Below are 20,241 nucleotides of genomic sequence, written 5' to 3' on the forward strand. Positions count from 1 at the left end.
CATTTCAACTTAGTGTAGCCTGCTACAGTATCAGGACAACTCACCTGAAAGGGAAGAACTCAGATGTAATGTTAAGCATCTCTTTGTCTTCAGATATTATTTTTAAAATTTTAGACACAGAAAGACAATTGCAGGTTATCAGCCACTAGCCAAGAGCTCAGCATCAGTTTCCATCTCTTAAGTCTTGTTTGCTTAACCGTATCTACCATGATTTCAGTCAAAGAATCTCTTAGCTTCATCAGTTTACAAAATGGCAACACATACACTGTGCATATGGAAGGATGGTCATCACTGAGTGCTCCCCAAAGCTCCTCATGCGCTCTCATTTGAGAGTAGGAAGAATATAAAGCATGTCTAAGAATGATATGCTTGTGCTTTCCCCAACAATGAGTGGCAGAGCCTTTCCTAACATTTTTGCTGGAGCAGTTATTAAATTTTTATTGTCATCTAAAACTAAAATTCTAGATGGACAGTTGAGAGTCAGACAGCCAACTTCATAGTTCCTTAACATTTGACATCATGGCTGATACACAGTGGATGACCATGAAGCATTTATCAAATGAATTTGTCTAGAAATAATAGTGCAAGATCCAAGACCCATCTTTTGATGGTTCCTGTTGACAGATATTGTTACTTTCTCTCTCCTACTTCTTTTTAAAGGGTAGAAAACAAATTCCAAATTCTGCAACAGAAGTTGTTTAAGCAGCCCGGAGATGTGAAAATTGGGATTAGAGCTTCTCGGAGGGAGCAAAAATAAACTTCTTGCCTGTGAACCTGTGAGTCTCCCACAATGAAATCCAGCTCATCACCAAAAATGCTCCACAGGATACCACATGAGCAAGTGAAAATTAGAACCACACAAAAATGTTTGCTTGAAAAGTGAAACCAGTCAACTTTGGGCTTTCTGCCAAATTAAATCTCTGCCAGAAATTCTCCTGTTATTACATATCTTCAGAAAGCAATTAGAAAAATATTATAGCTAAAAAAATTCCAGATACATTCATGTCTCCATTACAGTTTGGTCCAGAAGAAAATACTAGCCTCCCGAGTCCAGTGGGCCAAGCACAGGAGTATAGGCAGACAATGCAAACACTGACATACACGCATTTTTCCTTGGAGGACCATCTAATCACAAGTAGTATCCCATTTGTTTTGTGAGAGCTAGGAGGAGGGCCTCAGAAAGTTTTCAGGGTGTCCCAGTGCACTTCCGAGTTGGAAGCTTGCCAAGGAAAGCAGATGTGACAGAAAGCCCTAGGTCTCATTCACCAGCAGTGCAGGGCCTGAGGAAAATGTCTTAAACCTGACCAAGCCTGACACTTGCCATTACAGAAAGTATCTCAGAAGGAGGAATTAAAAATGCTGACGCTTTGCAGCACTCTTTGCATTGTTCTTTATAAAAAATCTCAAACCTGATTATGGAGTTGGTGAGTAGCTTAGACCAGATACAAATAACACTCATGTATCATGACGAGTCTCCTGAAAAATTCTCTGACACCCAACCATGTATAATCTCTTGGGCTCCATCCCTAGTCTTCTGTTTTTGTCTTATCACACACACCCTATCAGCTCTCGGCTTCATCTATATTATACCCAGTGTCTATCTCTGGTGACTATTTAAGCCCTGATTGTACACTGCCAAACATTTCAAAATTCAACATGGACTTTTTTTTTTTTTAAAGTATTACCCACGAACTTGTTTCCATTCTCAAATTTTCCAGTTGTAAATTAGAATAGACAACATCTAGGATTGTCAGGAGTAATGTTGAATGTGATAAGGAGTGTATATAATATATATAAAACATATATAACATATATAATATATATACATATAAAATATATGTGTATATAATATATGTATTATATATATATTTGAATGGAAGCAAAGATCATACATTAAGGGAAAATGTTGAATTGGTTTTTGTTGAGGTAAATTTAGCTCAAGAACATAGGGACAAATGAAACAGGGGGAGGTGTCAGTGGAAGTTGTACTGTTGTAGCTGACAGTGGGGTCGTGGCTGAGTGGGCATTAGGTCTAGTATGGTTCCCTTAAACTATTATACCCATCCCTGAAGCCTGGATACAGGGTCCCTTAACTTCAGGCCTCCAGTACTCCTGAATTGTTCTTGGTCTTAGTTTGAAATGCATACCTGGGTCTATCACAGGCTCTAATACTATTTTATTTCTAGTCCTCCTTATTTCTGACCTTGGCATTTATTTTCCTGTTTATAGTTTATCTGTATCCCCCAAATATGATGCATTGCACCTTTCATTGGCTCATGATCTCTTGCTTTTATTTTTTTTTAAAGATTTGTTTATTTATTTGAGAGAGTCCGTGTGTGCACGAGTGAAAGGGGCAGAAGGAGAGAGGTTAACCTTGCTGAGTGGGGAGCCTGATGGTGAGGGCTCCATTGCACGACCCTGAGATCCTGACCTGAGCTGAAATCAAGAGTTGGATGCTTAACCGACCGAGCCACCCAGGAGTCCCAATTTTTTGCTTTCTTTTCAGTTATTGGATTCTTCTTTGCCTTTGCTGATCAGATTCCCTTTGCTGATCAGATTCCCTACAGCCCCATCTTTCTGTGCCTCCCTCCTGAATGAGTGTTCTTCCATCTTCACTCAGACACTGCAAGGGGACCCAAGATGCAGAGCAATGAGGCAAATAAAAGCAGAGAAGCTGATGGGCAGAATGTGTTGCTGAGGGCCAAGATCAGGTTTAGTAGAAAATAAAGAAAACTGTGGTCTATATGTCAAGAGTCCAAGAACTAAGTCAAAGTAATGACAAGGTCCAATAAGTGGCTGGGAGCAGCTCCATCAGAAAGAAAACAGAGTCATTAGGTTTGAGGGTAGTTGAAGAGTTTGATTCCTTGAAGTAATGTGATGTTGACATCGAGAATAACAGGAAGGTTATTAGTTTCAAGTGTTGAAATTATTATAATAGAAAGAGAGCACTTAATAGCTTTCTACAACTCTGGAGAGGACAGAAATTTAATTTGAGCTGAAAAGTGCATCTCTGCAAGGTAAGGATGCCTTTAACAACAGAAAGTCTTATTAAATCAGGAAGCCGATTTTCTCTCTTCAACAGTTTTTAGTGTGGTAGTTTTTTTGAATGGTCAGTGTCTAGGAAAACTTGGTACTTTATTTTCTTATCTTGTTCTCTGAGAAAGAGATAATGATTATTATGTTGTAAGGCCTCATATATTAATAATAATAATGGCAATAATAGCAAAAGCTTATACAACACTATGTACCAGGATTATTGTTTAAGTCATTTTACAACTATGAATTTATTTAATCCTCCAAACAACATTATGAAATAGATATTAAGAGTATCTCCATTATCGGATGAGGAAATAGACACAGAGGTATTAAATAATTTGCCTGAAGTCATTCAGTTGGTAAGTGTAGGAGTCAAATTCAAACCCAGGCAGTTTGGTTCCAAACCAATAAAGTGTTATCTGGAATTCACTTGGAACCTCTTCTGGCCCTAACAGATGGTGTTTTTGTGATTCTGATAAACTGAGGACACTGCATATACATTAAGGATAATTTCAGTCTCAAGGTTAAGGAATATATTTCAGAGGTCTTTAATAGAAATGAGATAAAAAAGAAGGAAGAGGAAAGACAAGATGGGAGAACATGTTACATCTGATTTCAAGAACTATTCAGATGATTAAACTGTAAAGATGATATCGATAGTGAAATTTTATACATCAGCTCCAGGAAATTTTAAAATAAGTCTATCCAAGGGAGAATAATCCCAAAGAAAACGTTTATGTTTATTATTATTATTGCTGCTGTTGTTGTTATTGTAAAAATGTCGTTTGGCACTTTCTCAATATAAATGGTTACAAAATTTTGTGTCACATTCTCCACACAATGTTCTGCTAAGAGTAAAAAGAAATGTCATTCTGGATTATATTGTGGTTATTGGCTTTGGTCTGAAGATTACTCTTCTTTAACTGAACATGCAGATGCACTTCAAGAACGTAAAAGAAATGGAAAACAATACAGAGGCATCAGTAACACCATTCTTTACAGAAAAGAATATACACATACATATATATGTGTATGTATACACATAGATATATGAGCATAATGGAACATGATGGGAAGAAATGGTAATAACATAATATAATGACATAGTCAAGAAGCTGGGACCAGCGGGTTGAAGTGGTGAGGTAAGTGAAAAGAGGTGAGCATTGAAGTGTGTGGTATTTTACAGCTGCTATTTAAAGGATGGAATATTAGAAACTATAAATAGTAGCTTTGAGTCAATAACTGTAATAGTTAGACTAGATCTTTTCAGGAAAAGAAGAGTCTGTAGCTTAAAGACAAACATATGCCTTTCTTTTCAATTTCACTTCTCTGATATTTTACAGTGTAAAAGGTGGGGCTGTTGTCAGGCTCTGGATGACACATGAGTGTTGAATCCTGAAATTATTCCCATTCCAGGATGAGTCAGGACCTGAAGCAGACATGGACTAATACAGTTACGTTCCTAAGAATACATGGTTTTTCATCTTCTGGGACTCAGGGAGTTAGCATAGTTTCTACTGAAGAAGTCAGGGCGGTGATAAGGTTCTGCTCTCACTCTGAGCATCCCGGGATGGGCCAGAGGACAGAAGGAACTGAGCAAGCTGCTGCTTGCCATCCATTGCTCTTCCACTGGTATCCCCCGCTCTAGCCCCTGTCTGTGTTCCAAAGGAAAACTGCTGCCGGGCATCACCCCTGGTAGTGAAACAGCCGACTTCCACTCTATATAGCACTCAGGAAAATGGCTTGGGATCCAACAGAAGAAGGCCCAGTGAATTTTAAATGGCACTGTTAGCTGGAGTTGACAACCTTTAATAACGTGAACTAACTCACTTTATTCTTGTCTCTTTCCCAGAAATATTCCAATTTAGCAATAAATCCCTTGTGTGGACGTCAAAAATTCTAACTTATAAAACAGGTACATTAAAAGGTGACCCCTAGTTTTATGAAAAGATTTCTCATTGTTTCCCTGGAGCACTCATTTACTATGTTACCTATGAACCACAAATTATTTGACAGAAAGGCTTACTGGTTAGATAAGGTAAAGCTAAATTATTATGACAGTATTGACTACGTACAGACAAACAAAATTATCATCAGCAACAGAGATAGTGATAAAGCACCCATGAAGTTAAATGCAATTCAACAGGGAAATGTGATTCTACATATCAAAATTTATATAGTTAAAAAACCCAGTCTCTTTATAATGTAAATTGTACCCACATTTTATTTCAATGCAGTTAAGTTCCTATGAGTTAAAAAATTTTAAAGTAAATGATATTCAGATTCTATTTATTTATTTATTTGACACAGAGAGAAAGAACAGAAACAGAAGGAGTGGCAGGCAGAGGGAGAGGGAGGACCAGGCTCCCTGAAGGGCCGAGAGCCTGATGTGGGGCTTTAACCCAGGACCCTAGGCTCATGACCTGAGCCAAAGGCAGACTCCTGAATACTGAGCCACCCAGGCACCCCAGTAAATGATATTCAAACATTAGTTTAAATTCATTCCGCATTTATTGAACTTTAAATGAAGAATGTGTTTGGAAACCATTTATAATGCTGGACTTTGCTTGTAAAATTAATGGTTTTTTTTTTTTTTTTAGGTTTTCAATGGTAGTAACTACCAAGTTAATACATTTAGAAATATACATGCTGATATATTCAGATTCTTTAGGAAGATGCTATTGGATATTTTACAAACAGAGAAATTTCCCAAAATAAATTTGCATATTATATTTATTTTAAATCGTGTGTATGCCTAGAGCAAGTTGGCAATTACTTACTTTTGAACAGTCAGATATAGCTAAAGTGTTCAGTTCACCAGGCAGCAGGATATATCCTACATACAAGTAGAAAAATGGAAAAGACAAATCTACTTGAAGGTCTGCCAGAAAAGGTATTGAAAAAGCATGTGCCAATGAGAAGACAGTGGGGGATGGGGAAAGCTCATCTAACACAGAAGATGAGCAAACTTACATGCTTAGTAAAATTAAAAAAAATAAAGTAATCATCATATTTTTCATTTTAACTGAATACGTGGATCAGGTCTCCTTTTCCACTATTTTTCATCTATTTTTTAAAGATTTTATTTATTTATTTGACAGACAGAGATCACTAGGAGGCAGAGAGGCAGGCAGAGAGAGGAGGAAGCAGGCTTCCTGCTGAGCCCAACTCAGGGCATGGCCCCAGGACCCTGAGGTCATGATCTGAGCCAAAGGCAGAGGTTTTAACCCACTGAGCCATCCAGATACCCCACACAATTTTTTATAATTTTAAAAGAACAGGACATACACAACGAAAAGTATCAAAAGCCTACTACTGGCAAAAAAAAAGGACTTTACTAAGGTATACCTAAAAAGGTGTTGTAACTCATGGGAGTAGAATGGGATTGGGTTGATGTCATGGCATAAATCTTTGTAGAATGACATATAGCATTGAAATAGAAGTCAAGAGAGTTGGCTTCTATTTCTCTGTGCTTAGTAAGAGTTACTAGTTAATGTTCCTTTGCCTCGGTTTTCTTATCTAGAACTTAAAAGCGTTATACCAAATAGTCACTGAGGTTTTCTGGGTTATCTGTGTAATAAATTCCTTTTATTCTTGGCAATATTTTAAGAAGTCCAGCCACTCTACCAAGAATTTGGATTACCTACTGCACTGCTTACTGGTAGATTATTTTTATGCCACCATTTATGCTAAAAAAACCTCATTAAATATAGCCACACCATCATCTGTTGTATCTAAACTGATACAAATAATTCATTGAATTTGCCGATTTTCATCATTTTTAAGAAAATAAAATCTCTGCTCTTTTTGTCGCCAAATTGTTATTGTCCTTTGTGCTTTTACTGGTTATACTGTACAAATCAAAAATACCCAGGTTAGTTATGTTTGTGAAAGAAGGATTCTAATGATTAGGAAAATAAATAGTATGAAAGTTTTACTCTAGAGTTCCTAGGTAGCATTTCAGAGAAGAGGTTTTGCAGACATATGTGACATATGTGCTCCTGGCACACAGCTCCTACAACTCTTGGAATCTCTTGTTGGGTAGTGTCTATGGTATGTTAATGACACGACTCCTGGTCTCTTGTGGGCATTAAGGAGGAGTAGAAATGGCTTCAGGATGGTGGCTGATTGTCAGAAAAAACAACCTAGTGATTAAAGAGTTAGAACATTCAACCGCACTTCCCACCTTGGAAAGGGAGAGAAGGGCTACAGATTGAATCTAATGACCAGTAGCCAATGATTTTGTCAATCATCCTATGTAATGAAATCTCTATGGAAACCCTAAACAACAGGGTCTGGGAGGCTTCCAGGTTGGTGAACACATTGATAGGTATGGAGCCCAGAGAGAGTGTGGGGGGCTCTGTGCCACTCTCCTCAACCCGCTTTGCCCTATGCATCTCTTCTATTTGGCTCTTCTTGAATTCGTGGCTGAAATGGGGACAATCTGTGCTGTTTGCTCTAACTCTGGGAATGAGTATGAAAATTGAATTAAGTTGTATACCCAACTGGTGTCAGAGAATTGGAGAATTGGTTAGTGCCAGAAAACACCACACATCTGTTGTCAGGAAAAAACAATGCAACATATCCCACAGTCCTATAAAAACCATGCACTTGGGTGTCTGGTGCCTGGGTGGCTCAGTGGGTTAAGCCGATGCCTTCGTCTCAGGTCATGATCTCAGGGTCCTGGGATCGAGTCCCGCATCGGGTTCTCTGCTCAGCAGGGAGCCTGCTTCCTTCTCTGCCTGCCTCTCTGCCTACTTGTGATCTCTCTCTGTCAAATAAATAAATAAATAAAATCTTCAAAACAAAACAAAACAAAAAACCATGCACTTATGTGGAATAAATCAATGCTCTAAAAAAGTTATTCCTGAATCAGAAAAGCTGAAGTTACCCTGCCATTCCACAAGGGATGAGCCTGTAATTTGAATGACCAAGTGTCTCTATCAGAAGCAAAACTAACAAACAAAAAACAAATTACAATTTAATTGAATTTCAAAGTGTAACTTGAATGCTTTTAAAATAAGAGGTGGGAAACAAATCAAAAGGACAATGTAATGTCAATTAGGCTCTGTCCCCCATAGATTGTTCAATCAAACATGTTGCAATTACACTGCCAACCATTTTTTGTCTGCCCTGCTCCATAAATTACTGAATCTAGACATAACTCCCGTCTGTGAATCAAGTCTTACAAAATGGTCTTTGGGGTCCAGAATTGTGTGTCTGTGTGAGGCAAAGACAGAGAGAAACAGAGAGGAAAGGCAATAGTTTCCAGGACCAAGATTATAAGGAAAGTCCAACTCCAAATCACCTCAACATAAATAATATTTTACCAAGTGAGTAGAAAGAATACTAATGTACATAAGTTGTTCAGTTGTGGTAAATTTGAGAGACAGAACAAGAGAGCTGGCTTACTAGCGATAGCTCTCAATGGTAGACAACTGGAAATGATCTATTGACTCTGTGGGCTTTTTACCCAAAAATAAACCAAAGGAAAGGCAACCAACCCTCTCTTCCTCTGTATTCACCGAAGACTTGAGGCCTGCGTTGACATTTTTACATGAGCATCTTTTGAAGTAAAACCCTCTGTGATCATTAAAGAATGTTACTTTTATTTTTCAGGAGATGGAGGGAAGCAGTATCTTAAAGATGCCCAACATCGGATGAAAGCAGAAACATTTATTCCAGACTACGTTTTTCCCCAAACACCTGGCATTTTGCTATATTTGCAGACATCCAAAATGCTGCCAAAAAATGGGACTTGTTGTGCATTTACATGTTAATAGTAAGGAGGTAAAATATTCAAAGATTAGGCAGAGCAGTAGAAAATATTTAAGCATAGAATTCAAAACTCCCTCCTTTCTGATCCAATATTTTGCCACTCAATGGTAATATCTTCAAAATTCAAAACAGGTGCTCTTTCATATTAAAATTCATGGCTCTGAATGTAGCTGAGGTAAATATTTTACTCGTCCTTTGGTACTCTGCACATGAAATTTTAAAACAATTTAAACAACCTACAGCTCGTCAGTGACCAAATGGAGCTCTGGTAAAAATAACTATCTTTCAGTGCAGCACCAGCTGGCTATATTTAAACCCTGTATTATGTAATCTTAAAGTGTCCTTGCTTTAGTTGGTGTCTTAAGATATTCTGTTATAATGCCTGTCCCAAATCACTTCAGCCTCTAACATCTAAACACTTCAGGCACAACAGGATCAAATTAAAGTGTTCACAGGCAATCGAAGACAGAAAAAATCCATTTGAAACAGTATATAGGCCATGATACCTTTAAAGTAAAATCTCAGTCTTCTCTCTTTAAGTTTGTAGTTACTATAATTAGGGCTGGCAGATCCAACTGGCGGTGGTTTTCTTAATTCTGCAAAACATCTAAGAACCTGATTCTTTAATCCTTACTCCAGTAATACTCCCAAAGGAGATGAGACTGTGGCTGGGGCAAGAAGTACAAAATCAAACTGAGGCTGGAGAAAGAATCATTTTCAATACATTTTTCTGAGCAGGTTGCGACAGCTGAAGATATTTTAAACTCTTCCTTTCCTTTACCAAATTCCAAGTAACACAACTTGTATTTTTTTTTTTTTTACTATATTCATTGTATATTGTATTAATTTATGGTCAGAGAAGATACAGTAATTTTTTCAGTTTTCTCTTTTAGCTATAAGCTGAAGTATAATTCTCACTCACGGCTTTCTAGCTTAGAGTCTGGTTCATTATTTTTCAACACTGAACACGAAACATGCTAACTATCTCGCAGGGATTAATATACAAAGCTTTACATTTCATAATATAAGGTAATACCAAATATGATTTTAAAAACAAAATCTGATTGGATATTTTCTTTTATAACAATTTTAATTTGATCTATGGTCTTCACTGATTTCAAGCAATCAGTAAGAACACGTTACACCCAGGAAGCAGATATGTCTCAATGACGATCATCACACATACCTTCTGGAAAAGTGAGACCTAACTCCGAGTCAGTGAAGATGTCATATATCTTTATAGTTCTTCACTGGTGAGCTTCCTCCCTGGTTTCATGTACAGCAAATTTCCCAGTCCCCTGAAAACAATCGGCGTGGAGGCCGGCTCCACTGAAGGGTCTATCAAGCAAGTCGATGGGACGGCTGAATTTATTTTAGCCCTGTGTCCAAAGGGTGCAACTTGGCACCTATTTTTAGGAACTGAGCTCTGTATAGGTGGGGCCTGAGTCAACCACTCTTTTCAGAAGTGTGCCTCTGAGGGCATTCTGCCTCATAGTGTCCTCAGTAATGTATGCATGGCCTTAACACATGTGCAGTCAATCAAACCCCTTCTAAAGCCATAACTAACCATCGAGCCAGCGCTCAACTTCGAAAGGAAGCCTAAACGACAACCAGCACTGATAAGGAAAAAAAGGGCTTAAAGGCCTTGAATTTCTCCTATCTCTTTGAAAAACTTCAATCTTTTAAGAGTCAAGAATACGAAGATAAACCACGTAGGAAAGAGTTCTAATGTATCCCGGTGGAATTTGGATTCTCAGAAAGAGGAAGCATTATTTTTATTTAGAAAATGTGCTTAGGTATGGGAAATGTTTGCTTTTTGAGGCTTCACATGCAAAGATTAACATTATTGTAGTGTTTATAAAGTAAAGAGCGAGCTCTGGTTAAAGAAGCGAGGAAAGAAGGGGTTAAGAAGGCATTCTAGCTTAAAATTATTTGGCATGAGGAAGAGCAGTCAGGGGAAAAAGTCACCTCACATGCTCCTGGGGTCATAATATTAAATGTCCTGTGCTGCCACCCTACTTACTCAGCATGACCTGACCTAGAAGAAGGTAGACCTCCCTAAGAATTGTTATTTAGCTCCACAATGCCAAGACCTAATACATCCTAAGTAAATAAAAAACAACCAGCTTTCCCTATCTGTCCTCTCTTGTATTATTTTCTTTATGTAGCGTTAGGTGTGTATGCTTATGGCCTCACAGCAAACCCAAATAGGGAACAAGAAAATTGCCCTTTGACTTAAGAAAAGACTTGACATATGTTTATACTCTCTTTTGCACAAAATGTTTACAAGCGAGCTCTCTCCCATATCACTTACTAAGAAAGACCAGTAAAATTACATTTTTCCATATACAATATTGAATTCTTTTAAAAGTAGGTCAAGGAGTGATATCCCAGCTGATCAACTCTAAGAAAAACCTTCAAAAATGGTGTTCCTGCACACTTGACGAGATCTTTCAGGGCCAGGAGCCAGTATAGTCTAATTATTTTAGACTGTGAGGTCCAGTGTGGTAGCCACTTGTGGCTATTTAAATTTTAATTGATTACAGTTAAGTAAAGTTAAAAATTCAGTTCCTCATTGTGGCATTTGCTACATTTTAAGTACTCTATTGCCACTTGTGGCTAGTGGCAATGCCTTAGTGCCTATATAGCACGTTTCAGAAGATTCTAGAGACAATGCTGATTGAGAGCACAGCATTTCAACACAGCTTTGATACGAACTAACCTCTTGGATTGGCAAGTTTCCTATGTTCTCTAAGCTTCACTTCACTCATCTGCGATTAAACACAACTAAGTTTAATTACTTTAAATGGTTGCTGTAATATATAGGGACGCCTGGGTGGCTCATTCGGCTAAGCATCTGCCTTGGCTCATGATCCGGGGGTCCTGGGATCCAGCCCTGCATCGGTTCAGGCTCCCTTCTCAGTAGAGAGACTGGTTCCCCCTCTGCTCTTCCTTGCCATTCATGCTCTATCTCAAATAAAAAAAAAAACTGTAAATAGAATAAAATAATATATGTAAAATATTCAGTCTAAATCTAGGGCAAAATGTTTATTTTAAAATGATTATTGTTATGTTATCTTGCTATATATTTAAAATGGCACTAGATCTAAAATCACAGTAATTTGATTGAAATTATGAAGATCAATCTTATAATATCTTATAATATGTATGCAGTCAACTTTACTCTTATATTTGCATACAGATGCTAATGATGTTTATAGTGGTTTTATTCTTTCTACATATTGTCAATTACTCAAAGATTTGACTGATAGCTCCTTCATTTTCTCTTCTTATTCAAAACTACCTGCTTTCTCATTCCACTGTGTGTTAGATTTCTTCAACTGGTTCTTTAATTTCACTTAAGATAACCTTTCTTCAAACCTCCTGTTTTTACCCTTTCAGGAAGGAAATATATTTGATTTAAATACATATACATAAATAAAATTTTATTTTCATATTTTTTCTCATTATAAATTTTCCAGTGTTCATAATCATCCAAAAATTCAATGATTATACATTGCTAAAAGGAAAAAAAAAACAGATAGGAAAAGAAAACTTGGTGGAACATCATGATATAACTGGTAATGGATTAAGAGCAGTAAATGTCAGCTCTATAGTAGCATGCATAAATTAATTGACCTAAGATAAAGCAAAAGTTTGCAGTTACAGAACTGATTAGCTATCATACAATTTGGTTTACTCATTTTAGTCATGAAGACAATGAAAACATCAGCACCCAGATTTCCTTACCATTTATTATTTTAGTTGTTTCAGACACTGATTTTCATTCTTCATCTGATAGGTGGATGAGTGGATGGATAGTTCGGTAGGTGGATTATAAGATAGATATATAGGTAGGTAGATAGATGATAAATAGGCAGGTAGAAAGATTCATAAGGTGTTTCCTTGTATCAAAAATTTTAGAAAGTTGAAGTGGAATATTTGCTCCCTGTCCAATACACAAAAGTACTTTAAATTATCTTCATAGTGCCTGATACCTGTATCTGTTACAACCTTTTGGTACTCAGCTGAAACCTATATAAGACTGTTGCTTCTTAGGATCAGACCAATGCCCTCACTGAGACTAATTTTAAAAGCTGGATCAATTACAAATATGTGTGTGTGTTTATGTCTGTGAGTACATGCATACATATATATGTACATATATACATACATATACATACACATATGTATGTATCATCAGGGATCAGCCAAACAATAAGGACCAGAGGGAGTACAATTCAAGAAAGGCAAGAACTTTGAATGTGAGCGGAGGAGAACTTTGAATGTGAGGCGCCCCTGGCGGTTATTTGTTGATCTGGATGCAGTTAGAGGCTGAGCATCCATGCTTGGCCAGGAAAAGCACTGCTGCTGGGGAACAGGAAAACACAACTTTTGGCAGTTCCATCAAACTGGAATGACAAAATTAGAGAGTAATGGGACCTCAAATTTGGTTTTCTCTCCAAAATACCTGCTAAATTCCAACATTTCATGGGATAGCACATATCATCATAAGCCCAAATACAGAAAAGAAAAAAAAAAAAGAAGGAATAGCCCACATGTTAACGTTACTTCGGAAACAAGATCTACGAGGAGAACAAGACAGTTGAAATACCTCAAAGGAAAGAAATGACTAAAGAAATCTGCAATAACTGCTTTGTCCCTGCAGGAGCTTAATAGTATGGAATTAGCTAGAGGAGGAATGAGGATTTTTACTGGAAGAGAGGGGATGAAATAGCAAAGATTTTGGAACTTGATCTGGCTTCGGGTGATAAAATTGGTGGCTTGAGTACACTCAAACACAACCAGTCTCCCCCTCGAGACATTTATCAAATTCTGAAGTTTCACAGGGTGTGAGGCTAAATATCCAAGCTGAAGACTTCTGAAAAGTAGAACAAAAATAGGATCTGACAGATTCTCAATGAAACCCTAAATTAAGGTAGTCAGCCTCTTCCCCCCTCTACTCCATCTGCCTAGCAGAGGAAAGGCTGAACCTCTCTGATGAAAATAATATCACCTGGAAATTTTTCATTTTTGTATTTGGAAACACAGTGTCTGATTTTCAATTAAAAAAGCAGGGTAAGCATACAAAGAGAGCACTGTTACTGAAACGGAGAAGAAAAAAAAAACGGAAAAGAAACAGATGTTGTAGATATATGAGTTTGCAGATAAAAACTTCAAAATAATAATGATGGATACATTTTAGAAAATATAGGAAATAACATATAAGGTATATGAAGGTATTGGGGTGGCTGAATGGCTCAGTGGGTTAAAGCCTCTGCCTTTGGCTCAGGTCATGATCCCAGAGTCCTGGGATGGAGTTCCGCATCAGGCTCTCTGCTCAGCAGGGAGCCTGCTTCCCCCTCTGTCTCTGCCTGCCTCTCTGCCTACTTGTGATCTCTGTCTGTCAAATAAATAAATAAAATCTTAAAGAAATATATGAAGAGATGGACAATTTTATAATTAAATTATATAATTTTATAATTAATATAATATCAATTATATATTATATTAATATAATAAACTATATAAAATTATATAATTTTATAATTAAAAGTTAAAATTCCAAAGTGATATTGAAATGGACATCTGGAATTTAAAAAATACAATTATCAGGAATTAAGAACTCAATGGAAATTTTAACAGTAGATTGGAGACAGGAAAAGACAAGATTAGAAATCTTGAAAACAGATGATTAAGGAATAGAAAGATTTGATTTGTATATTTTATACTGAATATCAAAAAGTGCTCACCAGATTTTCTGCAGCAATATAAGACTGTTGGATCATACAGCTACAGTCCATTAAAATCTAGGTCTTTTTTGCATATGTTACTGAAAGTCACATCCACAGTTTCTTATATTTGTTTAGTTTATGCCTGAGTGAAGGGTAATAGTGCCACCCCCTTATTACAGCTTGCTTCTGCCATCCAGTATTGTTGGTCTCTTCCCAGGTTGCAATATATGTCTTATCTAAGTCTGTGAAAAAAGATATTGAACAGAAGAGAGCCTCTAACATATATAAAGTCAGGCTACTCCTAAAGACCTCCCTCTGAGGGGAAACTCATATATGAGTTTAGGTCTACTTATGTGTCTGCATTTGTAGGTGTTCTTGATAACATGAATTAAGACATATCTAGTTAAGGGATTTCAAAATTCTATGTGCTTCTTTACTAGGTCATCAGTCATCTTGAATTTGTTCCCTTTCCTACTTTTGCTGGTACTACCATTTGGGGCTGAAAGCCTATTCTCCTTGACATAAAGTATAGACATGATCTCAGAATTCATTTGGTTTACTTTCTTTTCTTGTTCATTAATATTAAAGCTTTCCAAGAAAAGCTAATGAATATTCTTTTTTTTTTAATTTTCCCTTAACAATTATATATATACAAGAGTTCTGCCAGGGATTTAAGTAGGTGATTTACATTTGCTCTCTCTTTTGGTCACAGTAATCCCCAAAAGTTGGTGTTATCCCCAATTCATATAAAGAAATGGAGGACGAGTGAAGTTAAACTTTTCAAAGACAAAAGTTGATCATCAGCAAAAATGGGGATTGGACTCAATTCTGTTGCTTCTAAATGTTTGGATTATTTGGGATATATTATATATCATGACCTTAATCTAAAAAAATTCCATCCAATCACTATTATGTATGCTGATTGATATACTTTGAAAGGGATCACCTCTTTTACATATTAATGAATCCTATGGCTAGGCATAGGGTAGATCTAGAGTATATAGGCTCTGATAAGGTCTTTCTTTTACACGGTAACAAAGTGAATGATGAGTGGACACTCTAGAGACAAGACGAATGGATGAGTGAGGGCTTTAAAGTTGTGACAACTAAACTTCAGTCATCTGAGATGTAATCCCTGGACCAATGGGGTCAATCTTTGAAGAACAAAAATTTTAGAGTTTTTAGAATTAAAGAAATTGTATATATAAATATTCAAATCCTACTTTATTATCTAAGTCCCCCCAGGTAGAGTTGAGCAATATGCTTTGGACAGTTAGGGATATAGCCCATTCAGTTGTCATGAAAACAGAATTGGGGTACTAGTAACTGAATTGTAGTTGAATTTAATTAACTGTAATTTTCACCTGCTCAAGTGTAATTCTGTTAAAACTGTGTCATGATGTTAAGGATACATGAATAAAGCCTTCAGGCATGTAGACTCATATTTAAATCATATCTCATAATCTTATGTAGGGTGATCATATGATTTGTCATGCAAACCAGGTGGTTGTACGAGTGAAAGGAACACTAATAATAATCATCCTAGCACAATCTAGGACAGTCCAGGGAAAACAGGGATGTGGAATCACCCAACAATAAGCCAAACATGGACTCTCTTGACTCACCATTGGTGTCCACATATAGGGAGATTTTCAGTGACCTGGCTTCCAGCATAAAAAAGAAAAAAAGAAAAAAAGTTCTTTCCAAGGTACTTCAGTGTTTGGATAACTCCTATTGTTTAAATATAATTTGGATTAAACCTGTCCCTTTTAACAGAGACTGGAGTGAATTAACGAACTCCAGGGAACCTATGAAATTTGATCCAGAAAAAAAAGAGAAGTAAGTTATAATTAGGGAACTACCTGATTTAAAAAATGGACAGAGGACTATATATTCCTGATAGACTTATTATTAAATTTTAATAAAATAAGAAAATAAATAGGAAAAAGCAGGATAAAATAGTATGAATTGCTAATAATGGGAGAGAGAATTTGTATGTTTTTTGTTTGTATAAGAGAGATGAACACAAAGAAGAAAATGAGGAAGAGGAAGGAAAGAAGAGGAGAAAGGGGGGGGGAGGAGAAAATATGCTGAAATTTTTACAGAATTTCCAATAGTGGTTATCACTGAGAACAAACATGAATCTCTTTTGGATGACACATTGCACTGAGCACCCTCTGAATCAGAAGGGGGCACAGAGCTTTCCCAAATAACAGAAAAAGACTTTGACTCATGTTACTATGACCAAAACTATGAGGTCTTCCCTCAGTACCATGTGAGATATCATTGGGACCCACCCAAGCTCTAGTCCTAACTCATCTCCACTCCTACCCCTCTCAGTATGTATTCAGCCATGTACCACACCTCTCAGAACAGAAGGGAAAAGATGAGGTGGGCCCTTGGGTTCTTAACAAAGCCCTTTAGAGATACATGGTGGAACTCTGTATAATTTTTAATGCTTCGTACTATACAAAAGATAGTTTACACGTTATATCTGACAACCTAAGTTAATCTTGTAAGGTATGGGTTAGAAGTTTCAAGCTCTACTCAGCAAATTTGGATAAGATCAAAAATTAAAGACTTTAGATGTAGTTCTGAAAAAAAAATTCTTAAAACATTGAGAGAAATTATAAGAGCCAAGTGTTCAGTGATGGTAGAATAAAAAAAAAAAAAGAAAGAAAGAAAGAAAAAAGAATGCCTGCCTTATCCAAAAGAAATGCCACACTTGAATCAATTTCAACATAATGCAAGTAAAGTAAATAAGTCAAGATATTATAAAAATGCACTGCTGGAGGATGGTAAGGGGCACTGAATTGATGAGGCAAACTGATAACATAGCTTTTAAAATTAGTTCATTTTTGAAATAGTTGAAAAATTTACGTGTTATATTTCTTGATGTGCGCAAAAAGATTCAGGAAAAGAAACTTCTACAGAACAGTTATAGGTGTTATTAAAGAATGAATAAGATAAAATAAAAGAAAGGGGAAAAAAGGCTAAAATAGGTTGCAAGAAGATATAAAAGTTAAGAGAAACTTAAAATGGAATTTGAGATAGTAACAGGCACTTATGAAAAAAATAAATTCCATCAATGGAGTGGGGGAAAGACCTGAGAAATCTTTCTGTAACACAAGAACAAAATCAAAAGATGAGAACGATGACCTAAATAATGATGGGTATGAAGGATAGAGATATGATCAAAGGAACATAACTGCTTCAAAGGAAGAAAGGGAAAAAGAGCAAGGACATATAAAATTAAACTTAAAAGAAAAGTTTTCAAGCTGAAGAAGGATCTGAGAGGACAAAACCAAAGGCGCATCAAGATACCTGGATGTGCCCTTATAAATTTTTGAATTTTAAAGATAAAAATATAACAAATAATAAAAAAGACAAGCTGATCTCAAAGTTCTTCACCAAGACATTGTATTTGGGATAGAGTAGAATATTCTGTATAAGGTGTTTTACTTTTGTTTGTTTTCATGATGGACATAAATTTGAATGAAGAATTCTCTTTATAGACAAGATTCTATTATTTATGTATGTGGGATTAGAGTCATATTTTTCAACATGAAAAAAAATTCTTAGATAAAAAAATGATTGATATATCCTCACTGGGGAGGAAACTATGATACTATGCCTTTTGCATCTGAATGCAAAAGATGGTTCCAAATTAAGAATAGAATAGGAAATTTATTTTATAAAAAGGCTTATTATTTGAATTAAAACCAAACTAATATCATAAATGTAGTTGCAAAACTGAATGTAAATGCAAAAAAAACTTTAAAAATGTATATGGAAAAGAATATATTACAGATATTTATGACATTTATCTTATCTTAATAATTGATAATTCAGGGTTCTAATCACAAATTAAAATAGATTATGTAAATGTGGAAAGTGAAGAAAAGCAAGGGAAATAAAACCGAGGGTTTTTTTTTTTTTGGAGTTTGATGGATTTAAACATTCATACATTCATTCATTGAGTGAATAAGTCATCAAATATTTATGGAGCACCTGTATGTCAAGGTCTGTGCTAGATACAGTCTTAATAAGGTAACATACAACATCGGGGCCCATGAGAATGTTTCTTATTCATGGGCCCAAATAAACACAGAAATATATATAAAGTGGGATAAGTTTATGAAGGAGAAGAAATCAGTGGTACAAAAAGGAAAAGTGAACACTTTAATTTGAGTAGTCAGGGTAAGCACCTTAAGGTGCTGAACAAATTTTAAATTTCATCAGTAAAAAAAGAAATGAAAAGAATGAGGCAAAGGACTTGATAAACCAATATGGCATACTAACTCTAACAAAAATTATAATTTACAAAGCTACATGAATTCAAATGTAGTGAAATTACCATTGAAATCAACTTTCCTTTTATTGGAATAAAAATAAGCATCCTGAATTAAACAATTAGTGCTTAGTAAATGTAAAAAAAATTTTTTTTTTTCCCCCAGAGTTTGGAAACTCAACTAAATAATTAAGGGAAAAAATCATTTCAAAGGCTCATCTTATACTTCAAAACATATTCCAAGCTAATAAAATGCTTAAGTGTAAATGCAACAAATATCAATAAGAAATAGAAGTATGGCTTTTCAAAGTTATATATAGTCAACATTTCACACAGCATAAGAGTATGCATAAAATAAAAACTTTCTCCTGGTCCAGACATACAATGCTTTTTTCATATGCAAAACAGATTGCTGTTAAATTTTTTATGTATCCTGAAATGTTCTCTGTATATAAAAGCACATGTATGTGTTATATGTACATAAAACATATGTATACATATATGTCTATATATAAAACCATACTTTTCATTTTTATACAAATGGGAGTATTATATACCCAGTGTTAGTTTTTACTGAATAATGATGCAAATCCATTTCTATCACCAAACTGAATAAAGTCATTCACCATAATTAAATATTTAAAAATGTTTAAGTTATTTATCATTTCAATAAGTGAAGCCTGGGTGGCTTCAGCAGGTTAAGCATCTGCCTTGGGCTCAGGTCATGGCATAGAATCTGCATCAGGCTGCCTGCTCTGCGGGGTGCCTGCTTTCCCTCTCCCTCTGCCTGTTGCTCTCCCTGTTGGTGCTCCCTCTCCTTCTCTCTGTCAAGTAAATAAATGAAATCTTTAAAAAAAATAACTGGAGAATATTCAACACCTATTCATGACTAAAAACTTTTGACTAAGAATAAAGGAAACTATAAACTTCGCAAACAGCATGTGCAGAGAATCCTACAGCTAATACCACCCTTAATGATATAAATTGAATGCTTTATCTTTAATAAGAATGATATGGGAGCACCTGGCTGTCTCAGTTCATACAGCATGTGACTTTTGATGGCAGGGTCATGAGTTTGACCCCTGGTTAAACCCCTGGTGTAGAGCTCATTTAAAAAAAAGAAGAAGAAGAAGAAGAAAGGAGAAGGAGGAGGAGGGGGAGGAAGAGGAGGAGGAGGGGGAGGAGGAGGGGGAGGAGGAGGGGGAGGAGGAGGAAGAGGAGGAGGAGAAGACAAAAAGACAAAAATGTCTCCTCTTGCTCCCTTATCTTGGCATCGTACTGGAGGGTTCTGCCAGTATAATAGGACAAGAAAAAGAAATAAGAGGCATAATCATGAGAAAGGGAGTACAATTATCATTATTCATAATTAACAAAATTATGTATTTTAAACACTCCCAAAAT

General features: G+C 36.1%; 1 protein-coding gene across 2 annotated transcripts in view; it reads right to left on the reverse strand.

Moving 5' to 3' along the window:
• XIRP2 (xin actin binding repeat containing 2) overlaps positions 1 to 10,186 on the reverse strand; it is a 74,325-nt gene extending 64,139 nt beyond the window's left edge. The window contains exon 1 of one of the 2 annotated variants that reach the window (XR_001178105.2): positions 10,001 to 10,186. The gene's annotated coding sequence lies outside the window, so the exon portion shown is untranslated. The remainder of the gene's footprint in view (positions 1 to 10,000) is intronic. The other variant, XM_004744005.2, reaches the window with a different exon arrangement.
• Between the last annotated feature and the right edge of the window lie 10,055 nt (positions 10,187 to 20,241).

This window comes from Mustela putorius, unplaced genomic scaffold (genome assembly GCF_011764305.1).
Source record: "Mustela putorius furo isolate JIRA1106 unplaced genomic scaffold, ASM1176430v1.1 tig00003869_pilon_pilon_pilon, whole genome shotgun sequence".
Taxonomy (NCBI): Eukaryota; Metazoa; Chordata; class Mammalia; order Carnivora; family Mustelidae; genus Mustela; species Mustela putorius.